We start from the raw sequence: 25476 nt of genomic DNA on the forward strand, positions 1-25476 counted from the left end.
CAAATAATATGTGCTTTCAGTTTTAAGTAACAGAAAACCCATATAAAGTGGCCAAAATGATATTTTTCTATATAATAAGACATTCATAATTAGGTATTTAACAAGCTTGGTCCAGCAGCCCAATCATGTCAGAATTTGAACCAACTCTCAATTACATGTTTAGCTTCCCCACATGGCTGCAACATGGCTACACTAGTTCTGAGTACCATGTCCTCATCTGATAACACCAAAAATATAAAGGGAAAATGGGAAATGGTTATATTTTATTAGATAAGAAATCCTTTCCCAGAATAACCTTCTCACAGATTTCTCATTGCTCAGGGTTCTATTAGCTTAGACTGATTTGTGTGCCCACACCCTTGCTACAAGGAAAGTGATTCCCTGCCATTTGTAACTTTGGTCATAAGTGAGCTATGCCAACAAGGAGAAGAGGATGGCTTTGCATAGGTAACCAGCAGTTACAGCATTATATGTGTATATTAATATACTCAGTCAGGGTGGACAATATTATTCTCTAGTATCTAACAACCCAAAATGTTCATGCTTGATATTCATTTCAATTAGGTTGTTGGTAGGAATCCTCGAGAGTATGATCTTCATACAGGGATGCAGGCTGAAGCTTAGCTGGTTGCCATATCAGGGTGAAGGAAACATGAAATATTGTGCACTGATTCCAAAAGGCTTTTGGCTGAAACTCTTATCCTCACATCTGCTCACATTTATTTTTCAGTGGAAGTCACATGACCACACTTAACTGCAAGAGAAGTTTGGATATACAATTTTTACTAGGGTTGTCTTGTGACCATCTAAAACTGTTATCACTAAGGAAGAAAGGGAGAATAAATATTGGAGGACAATAAGTAATATCTAACATGAGTAACTAACTAATGGGGTGGTTATGGTAGGTAGAATAATGGCCTCCCACATTCTAAATCCAGGAACCTGTAAATTTGTTTCTTCATATGGCAAAAAAGAACATTGCAGATGTGATTAAGTTAAGGATCATGAGATGGGGGATTATTTTAAATGATCCAGGTGGGCCCAATGTAATCACAAGAGTAATTATAAAAGGGAGTCAAGAAGACATAGACAGTGGAAGGAAATGTGATGACAGAAGCAAGAGGTTGGAGGGATGCAAAGAAGGGTTCAAATGCCAAGTAGTATATATAGATGGACTTGGAAGCTGGAAAAGACAAGGAAACTGATTCCCTCATCAGACCCTGCAGAAGGAACAAGCCCTCCTAGAACCTTGACTTTAACCCTGTAAAACCCATTCTTCATCTCTGATCTCCAGAAATGTAAAAGAATAAATTTTCATTGTTTTAAGCCACTAATATTGTGGTTCTTTGTTATAGTAGCAACAGGAAACTAATACAGTGTTTATAAGTATTAAAATATATAATATATGTAAATTTAGCAGTATGCCAGGCACATTACATGGACTCAAAGGACATTAGAGCCCATCTGCTTTTGTTTATTTAGATGGATATTTTCATGCTGGAAGAAAGACAGCAAGAAATAAAATTGCTAATAATCTAAAGAAAAAAATAATCAGGAAATCAAAGACATTATTCAATATGTACTTATATCTGTAAGTATTTAGGATTAAAAAATAGTGTTTCTTAAAGGACAAAAGTAAAAGTATGTTTTTATCTACTTTATGTTCAGTATGATGGTAGCAATAGGTTTCGTGTAGATCTTCTTTATGAGGTTGAGGAAGTTTCCCACTTTCCTGATGTATTAAGAATTTTAATCACAAATGGTTGTTCAATTTTATCAAATTACAGATATGTTGTTTATCTTTGGCTGCTTTTAAGACTTTGTATTTAGTTTTCACATATTTAATTATGATATATCTTGGTGTGGATTTCTTTGCAGTTATATTGTTTGGAGCTTGCTCAAATGCTTGGATCTGCAGGTTTATGTCTTTCACAAAATATGGGAAATTTTAAGTCTTTATTTATTCAATACTTTTTCAGTTCCACCTGCTTTCTCCTCTACTTCGGAACTCTGATGATACAAATTTTAAATCATTTGCTATTTTCCTGTAGACCACCTTAATCTTTTCAGTCTATTTTCTCTCTGTTGTTCAGATTAAGCAAATTCTATTGATCTATCTCCAAATGCACTGAGTCTATCTTCTGTTCTCTCCACCCCACTCTTGAGTTTATTTAGTAGACTTTTTACTTTGGTTGTAGCATTTTTTAGTTCTATAACTTTCATTTCATTCTTTTTTTACAACTTTGATGAATTTTTCTATGTTTTATTTGTTTCAGAAACTTTGTAATTAACTTTTGAAGCATTTTATGACAGGTGCTTCAAAATCTTGACAAATAATTTCAACATGTTGCAATATTTGGCAGAATCTTTGCCTTGGCCACTGCCCGAATTGTTAAGATACTCCCACATACCAGGCACTGCATTCTTCCAACTACCACTTTTGATTTTATATGTGTATAACTTTTGATACACCATCCCTGTTTCCCTGGCCCTGAGCCAAGCATTTGAACCAAAGCAACATGATTTTCATTTTCACCAGGCCTCAGTCAGGGGTCTATATTTAAGAGATGGGAGTTAAATCAAATTTACTTGAACAATATGGAGTTGGAGAGAAATTATTCCCTCCTTTGTCACCGTCAAAACCAGCAAAAAATATGAAACCAGGAAAACAGGTGGTATGTAATTCTTACCCATCCTTCAGGAACCAAATCAATTGCTGTTTCTTTGTGATACACTTATCTATTCCTCCAGGGCTTTATTTTTAGTTCTAAATAATATCTTTCATATCCAGAATTTTTGCCTGTTCCCACTAGAGTTTCATGAGGCTATGAAACCTATCTTATTCAATTTCATATCTCAACACCTAGGACAGTATATTAAAAGTAGTAAATATTGGCTATTTCACTAAATTAAATGAAATTATTCAGCAATGTTCTCTTTCTGAATGGAACATTAATATTGTTTTAATGGGTTTGATTTAATTTTAGAGTTTAACATCTGTCCACAGAAACACATTTCTGAAATTTCATTGAAAATAAATGGGAAAGTTTCTTTTGAAACAAATATTTTCTGTGCACACTGCTTTGAGGGACATGAAGAAAATAATACAGCCATAATTCTTTGTGGCAACATGAGGGATACCTCTCCTGAAATTAGTAACACCATGAATTGCAGTTCACATTCAGGAATTAGAAGCAACTATTTTACTAAGAAAAAAAAGTCAGTGTTTTTCTCAGGAAAATATGGCTTCATGTGCTACATATGTTCCATTCAAAAACATAACTCCAAATCATGCATCATGGGAAATATATAAGACCTTAACCATGCCTTTTGTATAACCAAAAACTGAGAACAGTGAAGCTAATCTGAAATCCCATTGACAGATCTGCTCTCCATATAACTAACTCACTCTTGCACCTAACAGAGCAAAGAGGAATCAAGTATTTAGCATACGTTGTAAAGATAATAAACACCTTAGTGTTCAATAAAACCTCCAGAGAGTCATCAGTTTACATAAAGAAAACTTGGAAATGCAAGAGACATTGCCAGAGGAAGTTCCAAATATATTATTCCTATAAGTGCACTGGATTTGTTAACAAGCTTCTGTGTTAATTCACAAGACTGCAAGCTCTTCTTAGGATACCATCTGCCTACAATATTTGTTCAGGAACTTCTATCTTGAAGTGCCCTTAAACACTTTTAAAGCCTTCTTTTATATATGTACACACATAAAATATCTTTTTTTAAAGTTATGTTAACAATAAAAGTTTGTATTACTTTCACAGAATGATTCTCCTTATTCCAAAATGTTAGGATATCAGGGATGTTAATTTTGAAGAATTTTAATGTAGGACATGTGATTGAGTGTGTGTGTGTGTGTGTGTGTGTTTGTGTATGTGTGTGTGTGTTTGTGTGTGACAAATTCATTTACTTGGCTAATGATGAGAGAAGGCTTTGAATGAGATTGTATAAGCGTTTATTTCTTTTGGAATTAAAGCTTTGTAATTATGTGTACCAATCCCTTAGTGTTTTTATAAGGGTCACACAAAACCTCTTAAATATGTATCCATTATACAGTATTACCTAGAGCTGTAGATTTAGGTAATACAATGCATTGGAATTCTATGAGGAGCTTCTTGAAAATGAGTGGTCTCACACAAGAATCCCTGAATCAGAACCTCAGGGTGAAAGGAAGGGAAAAAACAGGATTCCAAGTTTGAGGCCCAATCTACCAAGTTCCCTTTCAAACTATCAGGGTCTATGTGGTTGTCTAAGTTAAAACTCTCCAAGCTAACATAAATTTTAATTCAAACTGGATTAAAAAATAAATGGATGTAGTGGTTGAAATTATTGAAAACCTTAGGACACAGAACAGGATTCGGACATGGAGAGCTATGATTCTCCATAGTCCTGTTCACTCTGACTGTTCTCTCAGACTCTTTTCCTCACTTATGCAAAAATATATGCAGAAAATTCATACTTCACATCGTTCAGAAACATAAGAGTTTCTCAGTCCCGTGTTTCCTATCAGGTATTCTGACCTTTTGCCGATTTTGACTTAGTGCATTGATGGCCCAGCTCTGTCCTCTCCCTATATCTTCATTCTTCTCCCAATGATCTTGCAGTTTGTTTGTTTGTTTTTTAATTAAGTCTCCTTCCATATCATTGGGGTCATATGACTTGCTTGGACCAATAGGATTTTAGTAGATTTGACTCGTGCAGAGTCTTGACAAAACACTTTTGTCTGTCACTTCCTTTATACCTTTTCTGTGCTTGCTAAAAGAACATGCCCCAGCTAGTCTCTGAAGTTGCATGGGGCTATGTGAGAGATATTGAGAGGAAAGCAGAGTCATCCCAGCCAAGGCTATGCTAAAAGAACCAATAGCCAGTTGACTCTCAAACTTGCAGAAGATCCCAGACAAGATCAGCTGAGATGAGCCTACCTGACCCATAGCTGATGGAAGACATAAAAATGAGTCCAGCTGAGGCCAGAACCTGATTTAAAGCTGACCCTTAAATTTGTGAGCTATTATAAATGGCTTTTAAGCCACTGAGTTTTGAAGCAGTTTATTCACCCCATTATTGGGGCAAGAGAATTGATACAACCATAGTCAAGGCAGCTGCATTAAGCTAACTCAGCACAGTAATAAGGGGGAACCTGAACTAGTAGCTGGTGCAGTATCCTGGGCCAATTGGCTTAAGGCCAGTTACTTGAAGGAAACAATGTGTTAATGGAAATAAGGAAACTGGAGCCTGTCAGGATCTTTGGAGTTGGGGTGCTGCAAAATGAGAGAGGGTAGAATGAGTCCTGGCAGGGCTCTTGGGTGATTCAAAAGAAGTGAAAGGCATGAAAGAACTATCAATCCAGTTGTAAGAGTACACCAACATACGTAGAAAATAATAATAGAATGATAGCATAAGAAATTAGATTGTGGTAAAATTGTACCACATAAACTGTTAATATAGTAGAAGTTCAAAAGTAAAGAAAGAAATAAGAACTGGAAACATCAAGGCAGGATTTATGGGGAAGGTAGAGTTATAGAGGGATGCTTTGAAAAATAAACTAGTTTTGATAAAGGAGGGATAAAGATTCTAGGGAAGTTTTTCAAATAAAGAAGGAGATTTATTAGACACTATTAATGTTAAATTGTTGCTTTATTTGAGGTAATTGAACACAGAAGAGATTATTTAGTGTTACTACAATTTTAAAATTAATATTTAATTTACTAAAGACGCTTAGGTGGTTTTCTTTTAACAAAACATTTAGATTTAATTTACAAACTTGTGATGTTATTTATAAATCCAGTAAATTTTAAGTATGACTTTTAAAGGGGATTTTACATCTTAGTTAATTAAATCCCCTTAAATATTTTAAACAGCATTTATGCATTTAATATATTTGCTTTTCTTTTATATGCAATTCAATAATCTCAATAACAAAAAAGCTCCCCAAGAACTTAACCAATTTTTATAAACCTAATAAATTACAGACATAAATACAGTAAATCTGAAATTATAGTAAATATTACAATATGATTTGCAAAACCTGGTAGAATTATCTTGTTTCTTTTAACTTAAAATTATAAGTCAATTACTTAGGTATACATATTTAAACTAGAATTAAATAACTTAACTGGTAGATCTGTGATTTTCTAATGTGAGTAGTATTACTGCTCCCTGGGGGGACATTTGGAGGTATGAGCAGGTGCTTTGGTTGTCACTATGCCTGGGGACAACTACAGGCAATTTGTGGGTGGCCACCAGTGACACTGAGACACCTAGAGTAAGTGAGAGCCAAAAGCATGCCCCTTGAGTGTATTAGATAATGTTGTAGTTTGGGTTCTTCCAGAAGCTGATTCTGACAGACAATTCAAATTCAAGTAATTTATTTGGGAGTGAAGGAAACACTGTTAGGTAAGTCAGAAGTGAGATAAGAGAGGAAATAAAGCAATAAAGGGTGCTTTATCAAACTAGCTACAACTGAGGGTAACTCGAGCATAACTCAATTGAGGAAACTCTGGGCACCAATGTACAACACGGGTCTCCGGGGTATCTTACCATGAGGGTGAGAGGACTGGGTTCTGACACACCAGCTCCACTGCCATTGATTGAGGGCTGCTTCAACATGTGTGAAGTCTCCCGCACTTCAGGCAAAGCAAAGAGGACCCTGGCCACGAGAGAGCACTCCTAAGGGCAAAAACAAAAGCCAGATGCTCTGTGCTTGTTTCTGTTTGTTTCTTTGTTTGTTTGTTTGACTCTTCAGATTGCAACACACTGAATACAAGCCAAATGAGTTTAAATATAGGGATTTAATAAATTGACTCTTTAACTTTCCTTTGATTAGAGATGAATCAACCGAAAGAAGGCTGCTAATCCAGGCTTTGAGGCATCAGAGAATCTGATCATCTAGAGTTTGATCCTCATTTGCTTCCTGGAGATAAACAATGGTGGCTTTGAACAAGTGAGTCCCATAAAAATTAACAAGGACTTGGAAAAGAAAGGCAATACTGATCTCAGTCCCCAAGTAGTCATTTCTGCTCATTGGCACTTGCTGTACTGTATGTGCTGGTGGATGGTAATAGATGTCACACTCTTAGCCTCCAACATCCCTTGGAAAAGGCTCTGAGACTTGAATCCCATGGTAGAGTGAATAAGAGGAAAAATGGAACTGAGCTGAGCTTATAAATGTAAAACAACATTTATTAAGGACTAAGCCCATGGAAATGTTTCACAGGGATCCATGAATTGTCTAAAATTATATGTCAACTTTTGCCAAAGTGTGCATCATTTTCCTGGAGAGAGAGAGTCCATAGCTTTCATTAGCCTCTCTAAGGAGACCATGTCCTTCACACAAGAAAAAGAAGTATTTAGTTAAAAGAAAAGAAATCCAGTAGCAGAAGAGGAAACAAGAGAAAAGTAGAGGAAGGTAACTACTATCTACAATTATCAAATATTAATTTTGTCATGACTCTCATAAGAACCCTGTTATTCTGATAAAAAAAAAAACCTAAGACTTAGAGGAATTAGGGGATTTACAAGCTCAAGGACACAGCAGGTAAGTGGTGCAACTGGCAATCCAACTTTGATGCTTTTCTGACTCCAAAGCGTATGCCATCCTCACCATGATGCCCTGTTATCTCCAGAGGGTCCTGGAGTGAAGCCCTTGAACATGTATTTTCCAAATATTCTTAACAATCTAGGGAGAAAAGGAACTAATTTCACGGAAACTGAAATGATCCAAAAGAAACAATAAAGTACAGAGTATTTTAATATGACTATTCCTTCTAGGACCCACAGAACTTAGCCCCTATGGCTATGATGACTCTGAGCCTGTACCTGGAACCGTGGATACTGACGTTGCCACCTCATTCCACAGTGAAAGAGGGTAAGCATTATATCCATTCCCTAGGCAATTAAATGAAACTCATTTGACAACCAATTAGAATGATCCAAATTTATCAACATATTGTAATATTTCAATTTAAATTGGAGTTCATCTCAGCAGGGTAAGAAGTTTTAAAAGTTCCAAATGTTTAAGTGGTAAGCTTAGAATCCTTGCCTCCTAGCAAGCTTTTTCCTTCTCTATTCCCCTAAATTTTTCCTGGAGAGACACTAGGGACCTCTTCACTGCCAAATCTAATAATTCGTGTTCTAAATAATTTAACTATTTTTCCCTACATGAAAGATTACATTTTCATTGTGAGTAATTTAGAAAATACAAACAAAATGAAAATCATACAAATAATGCAAAATCTGAGCTCATAAAATATTAACTGTGAACAATTTGGTCCCTAGCATACTTTAAATATAGTTGATAGATAGACACATGTATTTTTAATAAATAGAACAGAGACCAAAATATTCATATATGGAGAGTCACAAAGTTCCACAGCAGGAAGTTTCCCTGTTCATTCACGGTGCTGTCTCCTTGAGATAATGTGAAAAGAGAGGTAAGAATTAGAGAAGGCAGAAATGAGACTGATTTCCATTAGAAAGGGCAGGACACAAGTGGTGGGGGGAAAAAATACTGCTTCTTGGAAGGAAGAAAGGGGGAAAGCTGAGGCTCAATCAGGAGAACATTTTTACTGCGCTTTGTAAGGTAGACTAGAGATTATGAGAGTTTGTTTATGCTTTCTGTCATTCGTTGTGTTTTCAACAAATATTTATTATGAGTCTAGTCTGAGCAGTGCAAGGTGCCATGGAAACAGAAATGGGGAAGTCCTGCTCTCAGGATGCTTATTGATTAAGGAGAAGACTATATACAAATCAACAAGCAATTCCAAAGTATGATAGATGCCCAGACAAAGACGAGCAGGAGAGATAGAAAAGTAAAAGCATCTAACCCACATCGGGCTGTGAAAGAGAAAACTCCCTAGAGGTGCTAACATTTGGCTAGGAACTGAAGGACAAATATAATTTAGCCAGGTAAGGGGTATAATGAAAGTTTTCTCAGCAGAAGAGATTTTTGTTAACAACAATGTAGCATTAGAAAGAAGGGCAAGCCAGTGGGCTCTTGCGTACAGGGAGTAGAAGGGTCTAAAGGATACAGAAACTTAGTAGTAAGTTTCTTGCCCCCTCATGGATTTGGACATAATCATTAGCTACAGGATACACACAAGTAGTGTGAGTATATATTACACGTGGTTATGTCCAAGTTGTTATTCTCGATAGCATACAATTGTTTCATCAACAAATACATCCAAATATAATTAAGGTAAAAAGAAGCAAAAAGTTAGAAGGAGACAGGTTTCAGGGTGCACAAAAAGAAGGTCTGTTCTAATGTAACAACTATCAGGAAAAAATTGAAAGGAAGGAAGAAGAGAGGAAGGGGAGGAAAGGAGGGACAATGCTTGGAAAAAGCACTTGGAAAAAGAAAGGAGGGACAAGGCTTGGAAAAGCAGTGGTTTCCCCGTCACTGATCATGTGAGGTAAACATAGTTTCATCTCCCAGCATTTCATTTATCATTCTATAATTTGGGGTTGAACAAATGATAACAATATTTCTGGGATGCAACTATATTTGCTCTTTCTGCATGATTGCTTAGAAACAAGACAAAGATTCACATCGAGAGGTTAAATGTATCTATTTCTGGATGATGGGATTACAGGTGATTTTTATTCTCAAATTTCTTGGTAGATATCCTGATTCTTAATTTATAATCAGAAAATACAATAACTATTTAAAGCCTTTCTGCCTCCTGGTCAAACTTTTACAAGCACGTAAGTATAGAATGTATATTCAAATGGGATATGCTAAGAAACTCAAGGGATTACTCTTTTTATATAAATTACTGTCCTTCATTTACTATTTTTGATATATTAACTTGCATAGAATAGGTCTTGTATAAATCTGTGCATGATTGTTCTCTGTACAATAGACTATCTTTCTTATATAAAAAGTAGCCACATCCATTTTCGTAGCTATTTTAAAGTGAAAAACCCCATTTGACAAAACCAAAACATAACATAAAAATGACTACAAGCAAAGGTAAAGAGAAAGTGGCAATTTGGAAAAAAAAATTGTCTAATATTCAAAAGAAATGAGATTGGTTTCTAGAATGTATTAAAACCTTATATAGATTAATGTTTCAAAACAGAAATTTAGGCAAAAATATAAACAGAAATATAAAAATACAATAATAACAAGAAGCAGCTCCTTTTCATGAATAAGCACAGAAAAGCAAATAACAGCAATGAGACAGCACATTTTTGGCCCTCAGATTGGCAACATTTTAAACATTCCCATAATACAGAGAACTATGTAGTATATCCTGCAGCTTTTTGGAGATTTTTGACAATTTCTGTTAAATTGTTTAACTACGCATTCTTTATTATGCAACAATTTCACCTGTCAGTTTTTCCCCTTTAGAATTAATTTCATAAATGTGCAAAGAGGACTTCATCATAATTATTTTCAAAGATAAGAAATAATATAAATATCATTCAACAAAATAAAGGTTAAATATGTTATGGTGCATTAATGAGACAAAGCCTATGCAGCAGCTTAAATATATAGTTTATTATTTTGGAAAGTTTACATTCACATATAATGCATAGAAAATGATCTAGAAGGATACACATTAAAATAAAGATATGATTTCTTCAGAGGTGAGACAGGGCTAGAGAAAGAAAGGGTAGGTTAGAAGAGACTTATGCTTAGTTGCATTGTGTGATTTATTTTACCTCATATTGAGATCACGTCTTATTTGTTAAGTTAATCAATTTTTTTAAATAAAAGGAAAAAAGGAGACAATTTTATACTGACTCAAAAAATTTTGGATGAAGAAGGGAATAGAGACATCACTTAGTTCAAACATCTAAATTTGAAGACAAAGATTCTGATGGCAAAAGATTTGAAATTACTCCGAAAAGAGATATTTCTTGTGCCCGAAGCTATAACTCAAGTCTCCTGACTCATATCCAGTGTTATTCCATGCCCCTTGAGTGCATGACAAGTATTCTTTAATTTTGAGTACAGTATCAGTAATTTTTGTGATTTAGATGACAACGATGCTGAGGGTAGTAAGTCTTCACTAAGTGTAAGCAGATGTGTGCATCTCCCGTTATAGGAAACAGAATTGAGTAGAAATTAATTATAACCACACTGCTTCCCCAGATTAATCATAATGAGCTGGTAGGAATGCTTCTACATGTACTGCATGATAATAGTCAATCGCAGAGTTTATGGTCCTAATTATTTAGTATTAAAGGCCTCATTTAGAGGTGCACAGCAACATTCAAATAGAAAAAAAAAAGACTAAATGCATCTATTTAAACAGGAATTGAAAAGGCATTATAGTTGCAGGCATAATGTACACTCCTAAGATCACTTTGAGAATTAGAATTTAGCGATAAGAAACCTGCCAGAGTGATAGTACCAGACACTGATTTTGTGAATGCAGACGTGTGCTACAGCTTCTGAATGGTTCAATAAAAAAAAAGTCTAGGGCTTCCCTGGTGGCGCAGTGGTTGAGAGTCCGCCTGCCGATGCAGGGGACACGGGTTCGTGCCCTGGTCCAGGAAGATCCCACATGCTGTGGAGTGGCTGGGCCCATGAGCCATGGCCACTAAGCCTGTGCGTCCGGAGCCTGTGCGCTGCAATGGGAGAGGCCACAAGAGTGAGAGGCCTGCATACCGCAAAAAAAAAAAGTCTATTTACAGATAATTCAACATTGTGAAGTGTAGCGGGATCAATTGCTCTCCCCCCATATCCTTTCAGCAGAAAATTTTCTGCTGTCCACATTTCCTAAAAGAGACCTGAAGCTTTGATGTTCAATGCCAGGATCAAGTAACAACCAGGGACCATTTCACTGTGGGAAAAAAATAACATTTGGCCCTATGTCCAGATTCCACTCCATTGTTCATTTACCAAAACTAAAATTATAATAAAAACAAGATTATGGACTTTATATAGGCCTATAAAATAACTCCTTAATATTACAGATCCAGAAAAAAATAATCAAAAACATCAATATCAGCTATAAGACTTTCTAAAAATGTAACCAAATAATGTAATAAAGAACAGAGGTGGGGGCTTCCCTGGTGGCACAGTGGTTGAGAGTCCGTCTGCCGATGCAGGGGACACGGGTTCATGACCTGGTCCAGGAAGATCCCACATGCCGCAGAGTGGCTGGGCCCATGAGCCATGGCTGCTGAGCCTGTGTGTCCAGAGCCTGTGCTCCACAACAGGAGAGGCCACAGCAGTGAGAGGCCCGTGTACTGCTAAAAAAAAAAAGAAAACAAAAAAAAAAGAAGAAGAAGATCTAAAGCATTCCATGTTCGTTTATTCAAGGATTCAGTGCTGTTAAGATGACAATTATTCTCAACAGACCCATAGATTCAGCATAAACTCTATCAAAACTCCTGCAGGTTTTTTGCATAAATTAAAAACTGGTCCAGAAATTTATAAGGGATTGCAAAGACTTAATGTAGTTGAAACAATTTTGAAAAAAATTGAGTAAAACTAGAAGACTTTAACTTTCCAATTTCAAACTCACTGTAAAGTTATAGTTATGAAGACAGTGGTACTGACAGAGGATGGACAGTATATCAATGGGACAGAATTGAGAGTCTAGAAATAAAGCCTTGCCTTTTCAGTTAATTAATTTTGGGCAAAGATACCAAGAAATTAAATACGGAAAAAGTTAACTTTGTTAAAATATGGTGATGGGACAATTGTACATCCAATATGAACTTAGACTCTTATCTCATACTATACATAAAAATTAACTCAAAATTTAGAAAAAATCTAATAAAAATTAACTCAAAATTTATTATAGACAAATATATGAGCTAAAATTGTAAAACTTTCAGAAGATAACATAGGAAAATATCTTCTGGACTTTGGTTAGGCAACTGGTTCCTAGATGTGACACCAAAAGTATAGTTTATATGGTCTGCAGGATAATGACCCCTCAAGGACATCCATAACCTAATTCCAAGAACCTATAAATATGCTCAGGTATGCGGCCAAGGGGAATTAAGTTTGCATATGGAATCAAAGTTGCTAATCAGCTATCCTTAAAATAGAAATATGTCCTTGGCTCTCTAGGAAGGCTCAATTGAACCACAAGGGTTTAAAAGTAGAAGAGAAAGGGAGGTGGAGGAGTCAGAGTTATATCAGAGTTGGAACTTGACTCACTCTTTTGGCTTTGAAGATAGAAGAAGAGCATCATAAGCAATGAAATACAGGCAACCTCTAGAAGGTGTAAAGAGCAAGGTAGTATATTCTCCCCTAGAATCTTCAGAAAGGGACACCAGCCAACACCTTGATTTTAGCTCACTGAGACCCTTTTCAGAATTCTGAATTACCAGAATTCCTTATGATAAATTTGTGGGGTTTTTTTAACATCTTTATTGGAGTATAATTGCTTTACAATGGTCTGTTAGTTTCTGCTTCATAACAAAGAGAATCAGTTGTACATATACATATGTTCCCTTATCTATTCCCTCTTGCATCTCCCTCCCTCCCACCCTACCTATCCCTCCCCTCTAGGTGGTCACAAGGCATGGAGCTGATCTTCCTGTGCTATGCAGCTGCTTCCCACTAGCAATCTACTTTACGTTTGGTAGAGTATATATGTTCATGCCACTCTCTCACTTTGTCACAGCTTACCCTTCCCCCTCCCCATATCTTCAAGTCCATTCTCTAGTAGGTCTCGGTCTTTATTCCTGTCTTACCTCTAGGTTCTTCATGACATTTTTTTTTCTTAAATTCCATATATATGTTTTAGCATACGGTATTTGTCTTTCTCTTTCTGACTTACTTCACTCCATATGACAGACTCTACGTCCATCCACCTCATTACAAATAGCTCAATTTCATTTCATTTTATGGCTGAGTAATATTCCATTGTATATATGTGCCACATCTTCTTTACCCATTCATCTGATGATGGACATTCAGGTTGTTTCCATCTCCTGGCTATTGTAAATAGAGCTGCAATGAACATTTTGGTACATGACTCTTTTTGAATTATGGTTTTCTCAAGGTATAGGCCCAGTAGTGGGATTGCTGGGTCATATGGTAGTTCTATTTGTAGTTTTTTAAGGAACCTCCATACTGTTCTCCATAGTGGCTGTACCAATTCACATTCCCACCAGCAGTGCAAGAGTGTTCCCTTTGCTTGAAACCCTCTCCAGCATTTATTGTTTCTAGATTTTTTGATGATGGCCATTCTGACCGGTGTGAGATATCTCATTATAGTTTTGATTTGCACTTCTCTAATGATTAATGATGTTGAGCATTCTTTCATGTGTTTGTTGGCAATCTGTATATCTTCTTTGGATAAATGTCTATTTAGGTCTTCTGCCCATTTTTGGATTGGGTTGTTTGTTTTTTTGTTATTGAGCTGCACGAGCTGCTTGTAAATTTTGGAGATTAATCCTCTGTCAGCTGCTTGATTTGCAAATATTTTCTCCCATTCTGAGGGTTGTCTTTTGGTATTGTTTATGGTTTCCTATGCTGTGCAAAAGCTTTGAAGTTTCATTAGGTTCCATTTGTTTACTTTAGTTTGTATTTCCATTTCTCTAGGAGGTGGGTCAAAAAGGATCTTGCTGTGATTTATGTCATAGAGTGTTCTGCCTATGTTGTCCTATAAGAGTTTGAGAGTTTCTGGCCTTACATTTAGGTCTTTAATCCATTTTGAGCTTATTTTTGTGTATGGTGTTAGGGAGTGATCTAATTTCATACTTTTACATGTACCTGTCTGGTGTTCCTAACACCACTTATTGAAGAGGCTGTCCTTTCTCCATTGTACATTCCTGCCTCCTTATCAAAGATAAGGTGACCATATGTGCGTGGGTTTATCTCTGGGCTTTCTATCCTGTTCCATTGATCTATATTTCTGTTTTTGTGCCAGTACCATACTGTCTTGATTACTGTAGCTTTGTAGTATAGTCTGAAGTCAGGGAGCCTGATTCCTCCAGCTCCGTTTTTCGTTATAAAGATTGCTTTGGCTATTCGGTGTCTTTTGTGTTTCCATACAAATTGTGAAAGTTTTTCTTCTAGTTCTGTGAAAAATGCCAGTGGTAATTTGATAAGGATTGCATTGAATGTGTAGATTGCTTTGGGTAGTAGAGTCACTTTCACAATGTTGATTCTTCTAATCCAAGAACATGGTATATCTCTCCATCTATTTGTATCATCTTTAATTTCTTTCATCAGTGTCTTATAATTTTCTGCATACAGGTCTTTTGTCTCCTTATGTAGGTTTATTCCTAGATATTTTATTCTTTTTGTTGCAGTGGTAAATGGGAGTGTTTTCTTGATTTCACTTTCAGATTTTTCATCATTAGTGTATAGGAATGTCAGAGATTTCTGTGCATTAATTTTGTATCCTGCTACTTTACCAAATTCATTGATTAGCTCCAGTAGTTTTCTGGTAACATCTTTAGCATTCTCTATGTATAGTATCATGTCACCTGCAAACAGTGACAGCTTTACTTCTTCTTTTCCGATTTGGATTCCTTTTATTTCCTTTTCTTCTCTGATTGCTGTGGCTAAAACTTCCAAAACTATGTTGAATAAGAGTGGTAAGAGTGGGCAAACTTGTCTTATTCCTGATATTAGTGGAAATGCTTTCAGTGTTTCACTATTGAGGACGATGTGTGGGTTTATCATATATGGCCTATATTATGTTGCGGAAAGTTCACTCTATGCCTACTTTCTGCAGGGTTTTTTATCATAAATGGGTGTGGAATTTTGTCGAAAGCCTTCTCTGCATCTATTGAGATGATCATATGGTTTTTCTCCTTAAATTTGTAATTATGGTGTATCACATTGATTGATTTGCGTATATTGAAGAATCCTTGCATTCTTGGAATAAACCCCACTTGATCATGGTGTATGATCCTTTTAATGTGCTGTTGGATTCTGTTTGCTAGTATTTTGTTGAGCATTTTTGCATCTATGTTCATCAGTTATATTGGTCTGTAGTTTTCTTTCTTTGTGTCATCCTTGTCTGGTTGGTATCAGGGTGATGGTGGCCTCGTAGAATGAGTTTGGGAGTGTTCCTCCCTCTGCTATATTTTGGAAGAGTTTGAGAAGGATAGGTGTTAGCTCTTCTCTAAATGTTTGATAGAATTCGCCTGTGAAGCCATCTGGTCCTGGGCTTTTGCTTGTTGGAAGATTTTTAATCACAGTTTCAATTTCAGTGCTTGTGATTGGTCTGTTCATATTTTCTATTTCTTCCTGATTCAGTCTTGGCAGGTTGTGCTTTTCTAAGAATTTGTCCATTTCTTCCAGGTTGTCCATTTTATTGGCATAGAGTGGCTTGTAGTAATCTCTCATGATCCTTTGTATTTCTGCAGGGTCAGTTGTTACTTCTCCTTTTTCATTTCTAATTCTATTGATTTGAGTCTTCTCCTTTATTTTCTTGATGAGTCTGGCTAACGGTTTATCAATTTTGTTTATCTTCTCAAAGAACCAGCTTTTAGTTTTATTGATCTTTACTATCATTTCCTTCATTTCTTTTTCATTTATTTCTGATCTGATTTTTATGATTTCTTTCCTTCTGCTAACTTTGGGTTCTTTTTGTTCTTCTTTCTCTAATTGCTTTAGGTGCAGGGTTTGTTTGATTTTCGACATGTTTCCTGTTTTTTAAGGTAGGATTGTATTACTATAAATGTCCCTCTCAGGACTGCTTTTGCTGCATCCCATAGGCTTTGGGTCATCGTGTCTCCATTGTCATTTGTTTCTAGGTATTTTTTGATTTCCTCTTTGTTTTCTTCAGTGAACACTTCGTTATTAAGTAGTGTATTGTTTAGCCTCCATGTGTTTGTATTTTTTACAGATCTTTTGCTGTAATTGATATCTAGTCTCATAGCATTGTTGTCAGAGAAGACACTTGATATGATTTCAATTTTCTTAAATTGACCAAGGCTTGATTTGTGACCCAAGATATGATCTATCCTGCAGAATGTTCCATGAGCACTTGAGAAAAATGTGTATGCTGTTGTTTTTGGATGGAATGTCCTATAAATATCAATTAAGTACATCTTGTTTAATGTATCATTTAAAGCTTGTGTTTCCTTATTTATTTTCATTTTGGATGATCTGTCCATTAGTGAAAGTGGGGTGTTACAAAGTCCCCTACTATGAATGTGTTACTGTCGATTTCCCCTTTTATGGCTCTTAGTATTTGCCTTATGTATTGAGGTGTTCTTATGTTGGGTGCATAAATATTTACAATTGTTATGTCTTCTTCTTGGATCAATCCCTTGATCATTAGGTAATGTCCTTCTTTGTCTCTTCTAATAATCTTTATTTTAAAGTCTAATTTGTCTGATATGTGAATTGCTACTCCAGCTTTCTTTTGGTTTCCATTTGCATGGAATATCTTTTTCCATCCCCTCACTTTCAGTCTGTATGCATCTCTAGGTCTGAAGTGGGTCTCTTGTAGACAGCATATATATGGGTCTTATTTTTGTATCCATTCAGCCAGACTGCGTCTTTTGGTGGGAGTATTTAATCCATTTACATTTAAGGTAATTATCAATATGTATGTTCCTATTCCCATTTTCTTCATTGTTTTGGGTTCGTTATTGTAGGTCTTTTCCTTCTCTTGTGTTTCTTGCCTAGAGAAGTTCCTTTAGCATTTGTTGTAAAGCTGGTTTGGTGATGCTGAACTCTCTCAACTTCTGCTTGTCTGTAAAGGTTTTAATTTCTCTATCCAATCTGAATGAAATCCTTGCTGGGCAGAGTAATCTTGGTTGAAGGTTTTTCTCCTTCATCACTTTAAATATGTCCTGCCAGTCCCTTCTGGCTTGCAGTGTTTCTGCTGAAAGATCAGCTGTTAACCTTTTGGGGATTCCGTTGTATGTTATTTGTTGCTTTTCCCTTGCTGCTTTTAATATGTTTTCTTTGTATTTAATTTTTAATAGTTTGATTAATATGTGTGTTGGCATGTTTTTCCTCAGATTTATCCTGTATGGGACTCTCTGTGCTTCCTGGACTTGATTAACTGTTTCCTTTCCCATATTAGGGAAGTTTTCAACTATAATCTCTTCAAATATTTGCTTAGTCCTTTTCTTTTTCTCTTCTTCTTCTGGGACCCATATAATTCGAATGTTGGTGCATTTAATGTTGTCCCAGAAGTCTCTGAGAATGTCCTTAGTTCTTTTCATTCTTTTTCCTTTATTCTGCTCTGCAGTAGTTATTTCCACTATTTTATCTTCCAGGTAACTTATCCGTTCTTCTGCCTCAGTTATTCTGCTATTGATCCCTTCTAGAGTATTTTTAATTTCATTTATTGTGTTGTTCATCGTTGCTTGTTTCATCTTTAGTTCTTTTAGGTTCTTGTTAAATGTTGCTTGCATTTTCTCTATTCTATTTCCTAGATTTTGGATCATCTTTACTATCATTATTATGAATACTTTTTCAGGTAGACTGCCTATTTCCTCTTCATTTGTTAGGTCTGCTGGGTTTTTATCTTGCTCCTTCATCTGCTGTGTGTTTTTCTGTCCTCTCATTTTGCTTATCTTACTGTGTTTGGGGTATCCCTTTTGCAGGCTGCAGGTTCGTAATTGCTGCAGGTTCGTTGTTCCCATTCTTTTTGGTATCTGTCCCCAGTGGCTAAAGTTGGTTCAGTGGGTTGTGTAGGCTTCCTGGTGGAGGGGACTAGAACCTGTGTTCTGGTGGATGAGGCTGGATCTTGTCTTTCTGGTGGGCAGGTCCATGTCTGTTGGTGTGTTTTGGGGTGTCTGTGGCCTTATTATGATTTTAGGCAGCCTTTCTGCTAATGGGTGGGATTGTGTTCCTGTCTTGCTAGTTGTTTGGCATACGGTGTCCAGCACTGTAGCTTGCTGGTCATTGAGTGAAGCTGGGTGTTGGTGTTGAGATGGAGATCTCTGGGAGATTTTCCCTGTTTGATATTACGTCGAGCTGGGAGGTCCCTTGTGGACCCGTGTCCTGACGTTGGCTCTCCCACTCAGAGGCACAGCACTGACTCCTGGCTGCAGCACCAAGAGCCTTTCATCCACACAGCTCAGAATAAAAGGGAGAAAAAGTAGAAAGAAAGAAAGAAAGAAAGAAAGAAAGAAAGAAAGAAAGAAAGAAAGAAAGAAAGAAAGAAAGAAAGGGAGAGAGAAAGAAATGAAGGAAGGAAGGAAGGAAGAAAGAGAAAAAAGAAAGAAACAATAAAATAAAGTAAGATAAAATAAAATAAAGCTATTAAAATAAAAAATAATTATTATGAAAAAAATTGTTTTAATTAAGGAAAAAAAAATTTTAACAGATTGACAAAACCCTAGAACAAATGGTGAAAGCAAAGCTTTACAGACAAAAACTCACACAGAAGCATACACATACACACTCACTAAAAGAGGAAATGGGAAAAAAATAATAAATCTTGCTCTCAAAGTCCACCTCCTCAATTTGTGATGATTAGTTGTCTATTCAGGTGTTCCACAGATGCACAGTACATCAAGTTGATTGTGGAGATTTAATCCCCTGCTCCTGAACCTGCTGGGAGAGATTTCCCTTTCTCTTCTTTGTTCGCACAGGTCCTGGGGTTCAGCTTTGGATTTGGCCCCGCCTCTGCATGTAGGTTACCTGAGGGCGTCTGTTCTTCACTCAGACAGGACGGGGTTAAAGGAGCCACTGATTAGGGGGCTCTGGCTCACTCAGGCCAGGGAGGGAGTGTTATGGATGGGGGGTGAGCCTGCGGCGGCAGAGGCTGGCGGGACATTGCACCAGCCTGAGGCATGCCATGCGTTCTCCTGGGGAATTTGTGCCTGGATCCCGGGACCCTAGCAGTTGCGGGCTGCACAGGCTCTCAGGAGGGACAGTGCGGATAGTGACCTGTGCTTGCATACAGGCTTCTTGGTGGCAGCAGCAGCAGCCTTAGCGTCTCATGCCTGTCTCTGGGATCCGCACTGATAGCCGCAGCTCGCGTCCGTCTCTTCAGGTCCTTTAAGCAGCACTCTTAATCTCCTCTCCTTGCGCACCAGGAAACAAAGAGGGAAGAATAAGTCTCTTTTCCCGGACTTTTTCCTGGATGCCCTCCCGGCTAGCCGTGGTGCACTAGCCCCCTTCAGGCTGTGTTTACGCTGCCAACCGTAGTCCTTTCCCTGCGATCTGACCATAGCCCGAGCCTCAGCTCCCAGCCCCCACCTGCCCCAGCAGGTGAGCAGACAAGCCTCTCGGGCTGGTGAGTGCTGTTCGGCTCCACTCCTCTGTGAGGGATTCTCTCCGCTTTGCCCTCCCCACTCCTGTTGCTGTGCTCTCCTCCGTGAATCCGAAGCTTCCCCCCTCCACCACCTGCAGTTCCGCCCAGGAAGGGGCTTCCTAGTGTGTAGAAACCTTTCCTCCTTCACAGCTCCCTCCCAGAGATGCAGGTCCCGTCCCTATTCTTTTATCTCTTTTTATTCTTTTTTCTTTTGCCCTACCCAGGTATGTGGGGGAGTTTCTTGCCTTTTGGGAGGTCTGAGGTTTTCTGCCAGCGATCAGTGAGTGTTCTATAGGAGTTGTTCCAAGTGTAGATGTATTCCTCATGTATCGGTGGGGAGGAAGGTGATCTCCACATCTTACTCTTCTGCCATCTTCCTCAACTCCTTCCAGTCAACAATTTTATACACATCAGTGTATACATGTCAATCCCAATAGCCCAATTCATCAGACCCCCACCCCCACCACCCCACCACTTTCCCCCCTTGGTGTCCATACGTTTGTTGTCTACATCTGTGTCTCAATTTCTGCCCTGCAAACTGGTTCATCTGTACCATTTTTCTAGGTTCCACATATATGCGTTAATATACGATATTTGTTTTACTCTTTTTGACTTACTTCACTCTGTATGACAGTCTCTAGATACATCCACGTCTCAACAAATGATCCAATTTTTTTCCTTTTTATGGCTGAGTAGTATTCCACTGTATATATGTAACACATCTTCTTTATCCATTTGTCTGTCAATGGGCATTTAGGTTGCTTCCATGACCTGGCTATTGTAAACAGGCTGCAATGAACATTGGGGTGCATGTGTCTTTTTGAATTATGCTTTTCTCTGGGTATATGACCAGTAGTGGGATTGCTGGATCATATGGTAATGCTATTTTTAGTTCTGTAAGGAACCTCCATACTGTTCTCCATAGTGGCTGTATCAATTTACATTCCCACCAACAGTGCAAGAGTGTTCCCTTTTCTCCACACCCTCTCAAGCATTTGTTGTTTGTAGATTTTCTGATGATGCCCATTCTAACCAGTGTGAGGTGATACCTCATTGTAGTTTTGATTTGCATTTCTCTAATAATTAGTGATGTTGAGCAGCTTTTCATGTGCTTCTTGGCCATCTCTATGTCTTCTTTGGAAAAATGTCTATTTAGGTCTTCTGCCCATTTTTGGATTGGGTTGTTTATTTTTTTGATATTGAGCTGCATGAGCTGTTTATATATTTTGGAGATTAATCCTTTGTTCTTTGATTCATTTGCAAATATTTTTTTCCCATTCTGAGGGCTGTCATTTCATCTTGTTTACGGTTTCCTTTGCTGTGCAAAACTTTGAAGTTTCATTAGGTCCCATTTGTTTATTTTTGTTTTTATTTCCATTACTCTAGGAGGTGGATCAAAAAAGATCTTGCTGTGATTTATGTAAAAGAGTGTTCTGCCTATGTTTTCATCTAAGTGTTTTATAGTGTCTGGCCTTACATTTAGGTTTTTAATCCATTTTGAGTTTATTTTTGTGTATGGTGTTAGAGAGTGTTCTAATTTCATTCTTTTACATGTAGCTGCCCAGTTTTCCCAGCACCACTTATTGAAGAGACTTTCTTTTCTCCATTGTATATCCTTGCCTCATTTGTCATAGATTAGTTGACCATAAGTGCATGGGTTTATCTCTGAGCTTTCTATCTTGTTCCATTGATCTATGTTTCTGTTTTTGCACCAGTACCATATTGTCTTGAATACTGTAGCTTTGTAGTATAGTCTGAAGTCAGGGAGTCTGATTCCTCCAGCTCCGTTTTTTCCCCTCAAATCTGCTTTGGCTATTCGGGGTCTTTTATGTCTCCATACAAATTTTAAGATTTTTTGTTCTAGTTCTGTAAAAAATGCCATTGGTAATTTGATAGGGATTGCATTGAATCTGTAGATTGCTTTGGGTAGTATAGTCATTTTCACAATATTGATTCTTCCAATCCAAGAACATGGTATATCTCTCCATCTGTTGGTATAATCTTTAATTTCTTTCATCAGGGTCTTATAGTTTTCTGCATGCAGGTCTTTTGTCTCCCTAGGTAGGTTTATTCCTAGGTATTTTATTCTTTTTGTTGCAGTGGTAAATGGGAGTGTTTCCTTAATTTCTCTTCCAGATTTTTCATCATTAGTGTATAGGAATGCAAGAGATTTCTGTGCATTAATTTTGTATCCTGCAACTTTACCAAATTCACTGATTAGCTCTAGTAGTTTCCTGGTGGCATCTTTAGGATTCTCTATGTATAGTATCATGTCATCTGCAAACAGTGACAGTCAGAAAACATTATTAATAAAATGAAAAAATAAGCAACAGATTAGAAAAAATACTTGTAAAACGTGTATTTGATAAAGGATTCCTATCAATAAACAGAGAATATTTATAGCCAAATAATTAAAAACCCAACAAAAGTAGATAAAAGAATTGAATATACATTTGAATAAAGAAGATAGCTAGCAAGTATAAGGAAAGATACCCAACATCATTAATCATTAGGGAATGCAAATCAAAACCACAATTAGAAACCATTTCACATCTGTTAGAATGGCTATTAAAAAATAAGCATACAATAACGAATGTGAGAAAGGAAACCCCTTATACATTGTTAATGGGGATTTACAATGGCATAGCCACTTTAGAAAACAGTTGGAGAGTTTCTTAAGCAGTTAAACATATATTTGCCATAAGACCTAGTAATTCCACTCTTAGGTGTCAGTCCAAAAAAAAATATGTTCACACAAAGACTTGTACACAAATGTTCTTAGCAGCCTTATATATAAGAAACAAAAATTAGAAACAGCCTAAATAGCCCTCCATTGATGAATGGATAGACAAAGTACTAGTATATTCATGTGATGGAACACTATTCAGTAATTAAAAGAAACAAACTAGTGATGCATGCTACACCATGCACAAACCTCAAAAACATCATGCTGAGTGAAAGAAGCCAGAAAGAAGAGAACATATATTGTATTATCGCTTTTATGTGAAATGTCCATAAAAGGCAAATCTATAGAGACAGATAATACATTAATGGTTGCCTGAGGTGGTAGGGGGTGGGGAGTGTGGGAGACAGAGTTTGACAGTTGGTGGAGATGAGGGATCTTATCAGGGTGATGGGAATATTCTAAAACAGATTGACTGTGATGCTTACACAACTTGTAAATTTACTAAAAAATATTGAATTGTATACTTGCAGTTGGTGAATTATATGATATACAAAATATGCCTCATTGAATTAATGTATAAAAATGTATTTTTCTGCATTAAAGATGTGATTCTAAAAACTTCCCCAATTCTAATCTGTGATTTTTCTTCTATCATTGGTTTAACACATTTCCCAAAAGAATAGCTGAGAAATCAATGAAGTCTGGCTTTTGATACCATAAAGCCCAATTGAGGGAGAGGGTTTTAGAAACATTTCTGCTCTAGAAAGTGAGCTATAGCTATGAAGTTATTCCTTTTGAAATCAGTTTATACAATTTACTAACTATATAATGTTGACAACTCCCAAGTCATACCTTTTCACTGATTTTAGAATGAATTTTTATGATGAACCTTCTATTTCAAAAGAGAGCTAAATATTAAATAGTACATGAACTTATTATCTGTCTAAGGGAAAATAAAATAAGAAATAGGCTGCAGCTGGAAACTTAATCCCCATGTCTATCTTGTCATTCACTGTGAGGTAGTTTATTAGTAGTGGGAACTAAAAAAAAAAAAAAATTACAATTTAAAATATAAATTTGGTAAAGTAATTTTTGAAGATGCTTCATTTACCTCTTATTGAATTATAGTCAGTTTCCTGAGTAATTTTTTCAACAAGGCCCCTGTTAGAATTTACAGTAAAATTTGAAGATAACAAAACATGTAATTCCCTAACATTTCATGCAGTGAACCATTAAAAAAGAGACATGTTAACAAAATCAAAACCTGGATGTATTTTTGTTAGTATTTTCAAAGTAAGAATTTCTGGCACACATCCCAGACTCCACATTCAGAACAGAAATTAAAGCAATTAAAGTTTCATTGAGAATTACTGATAATATAAACAGTGAGTCCCACATTCTAACCCTTTAGATAAGCTACCATAATAGAAGAGACTAGAGCAAGTAGAAATTCCAAATCTCTTATTTTTTGGTTACTATTAGCACCATTTGCAAGGAGTTAAGCCAAAGTAGGGGATAAGCAAAGAATCAAGGGTCCAGGAAAGAATGGAATCTTAGGACCTTCTTCTCTGCCTCTGGCTTATAAAACTGATTTACAGAGGACATAATAGCCATAAGACACATATTAATGACATTAAATCTAATAATCATGGAAAGAACTGAAACTAAAATCCATTAAAATGAGTTCAGAAAGATTGATTAGTTGAGATTTTGAAATATCCATAGACAATATAATTTAGTGAATAATTCACTAGATGAGCATCCATATGAAAAACAAATGAATAACAGCAACACAGTATCTTTGCCATTATTTTACCATCTTCTGAGCATAAACTGAGTAAAATTATTATCCTATTGTAGATTCTTCAAAATGTCAAATGATTAACAGTAAGTTCTCTAATAAAAACGTTAAGAATTCAAAATATACATTGCATTTTATAGTAACATTATTGTCCATAGGACATTTCCAGAAGCCAGTGCTTTAATTTTTTATTTGTTTGAAAACTCCATAAAATATATACATACTTGGAGGTCCTGCATTGAGGGGGTTATAAAATACCTAATTATCATCCATAAAATTTACTCCACTATTATGAAAATAAGGACATGATTTTAGTTAAATTTCTTATAAAAAACTACTTTCAAATCAGATCACATTACACTATTAGTTCAACATCAAAGGGAATCTGACTGTTTTATCTGCAGAATCAATATATGTGTTATATCAGTATGCTAGAATTATCAACAATTCCTTTTTGACACTTGAGAATTCACAAGTCAAAAATTTTCCATGTTAAATGTATATGCTCCCCCAGAAATGACTAAACTTTTATGAAAATATTATTGATGATTGAAGAAGAGTAATAGAAATCTCAACCATTCCAGCCACAACTTCAGAAACAGGAGTCTCAATGAGGTAGACCATCTTAACCTGCCCAGCCTCCTCACTGACTTTCAAAATTCAATCAGATTTCCTGCTTGGTCCAAAATGCTGACTGCTTTGACACAGCACCTAATTTCATCTTTTGAAGACATGTTACTTTTTCTACCACTCCTCCATTAAGATAGCCATCAACCCACTGAATAGAAGTTAAAACTAAGGGTGCAAATATGGTCTTGTAC

This window comes from Stenella coeruleoalba, assembly GCF_951394435.1.
Source record: "Stenella coeruleoalba genome assembly, chromosome: 4".
Classification (NCBI taxonomy): Eukaryota; Metazoa; Chordata; class Mammalia; order Artiodactyla; family Delphinidae; genus Stenella; species Stenella coeruleoalba.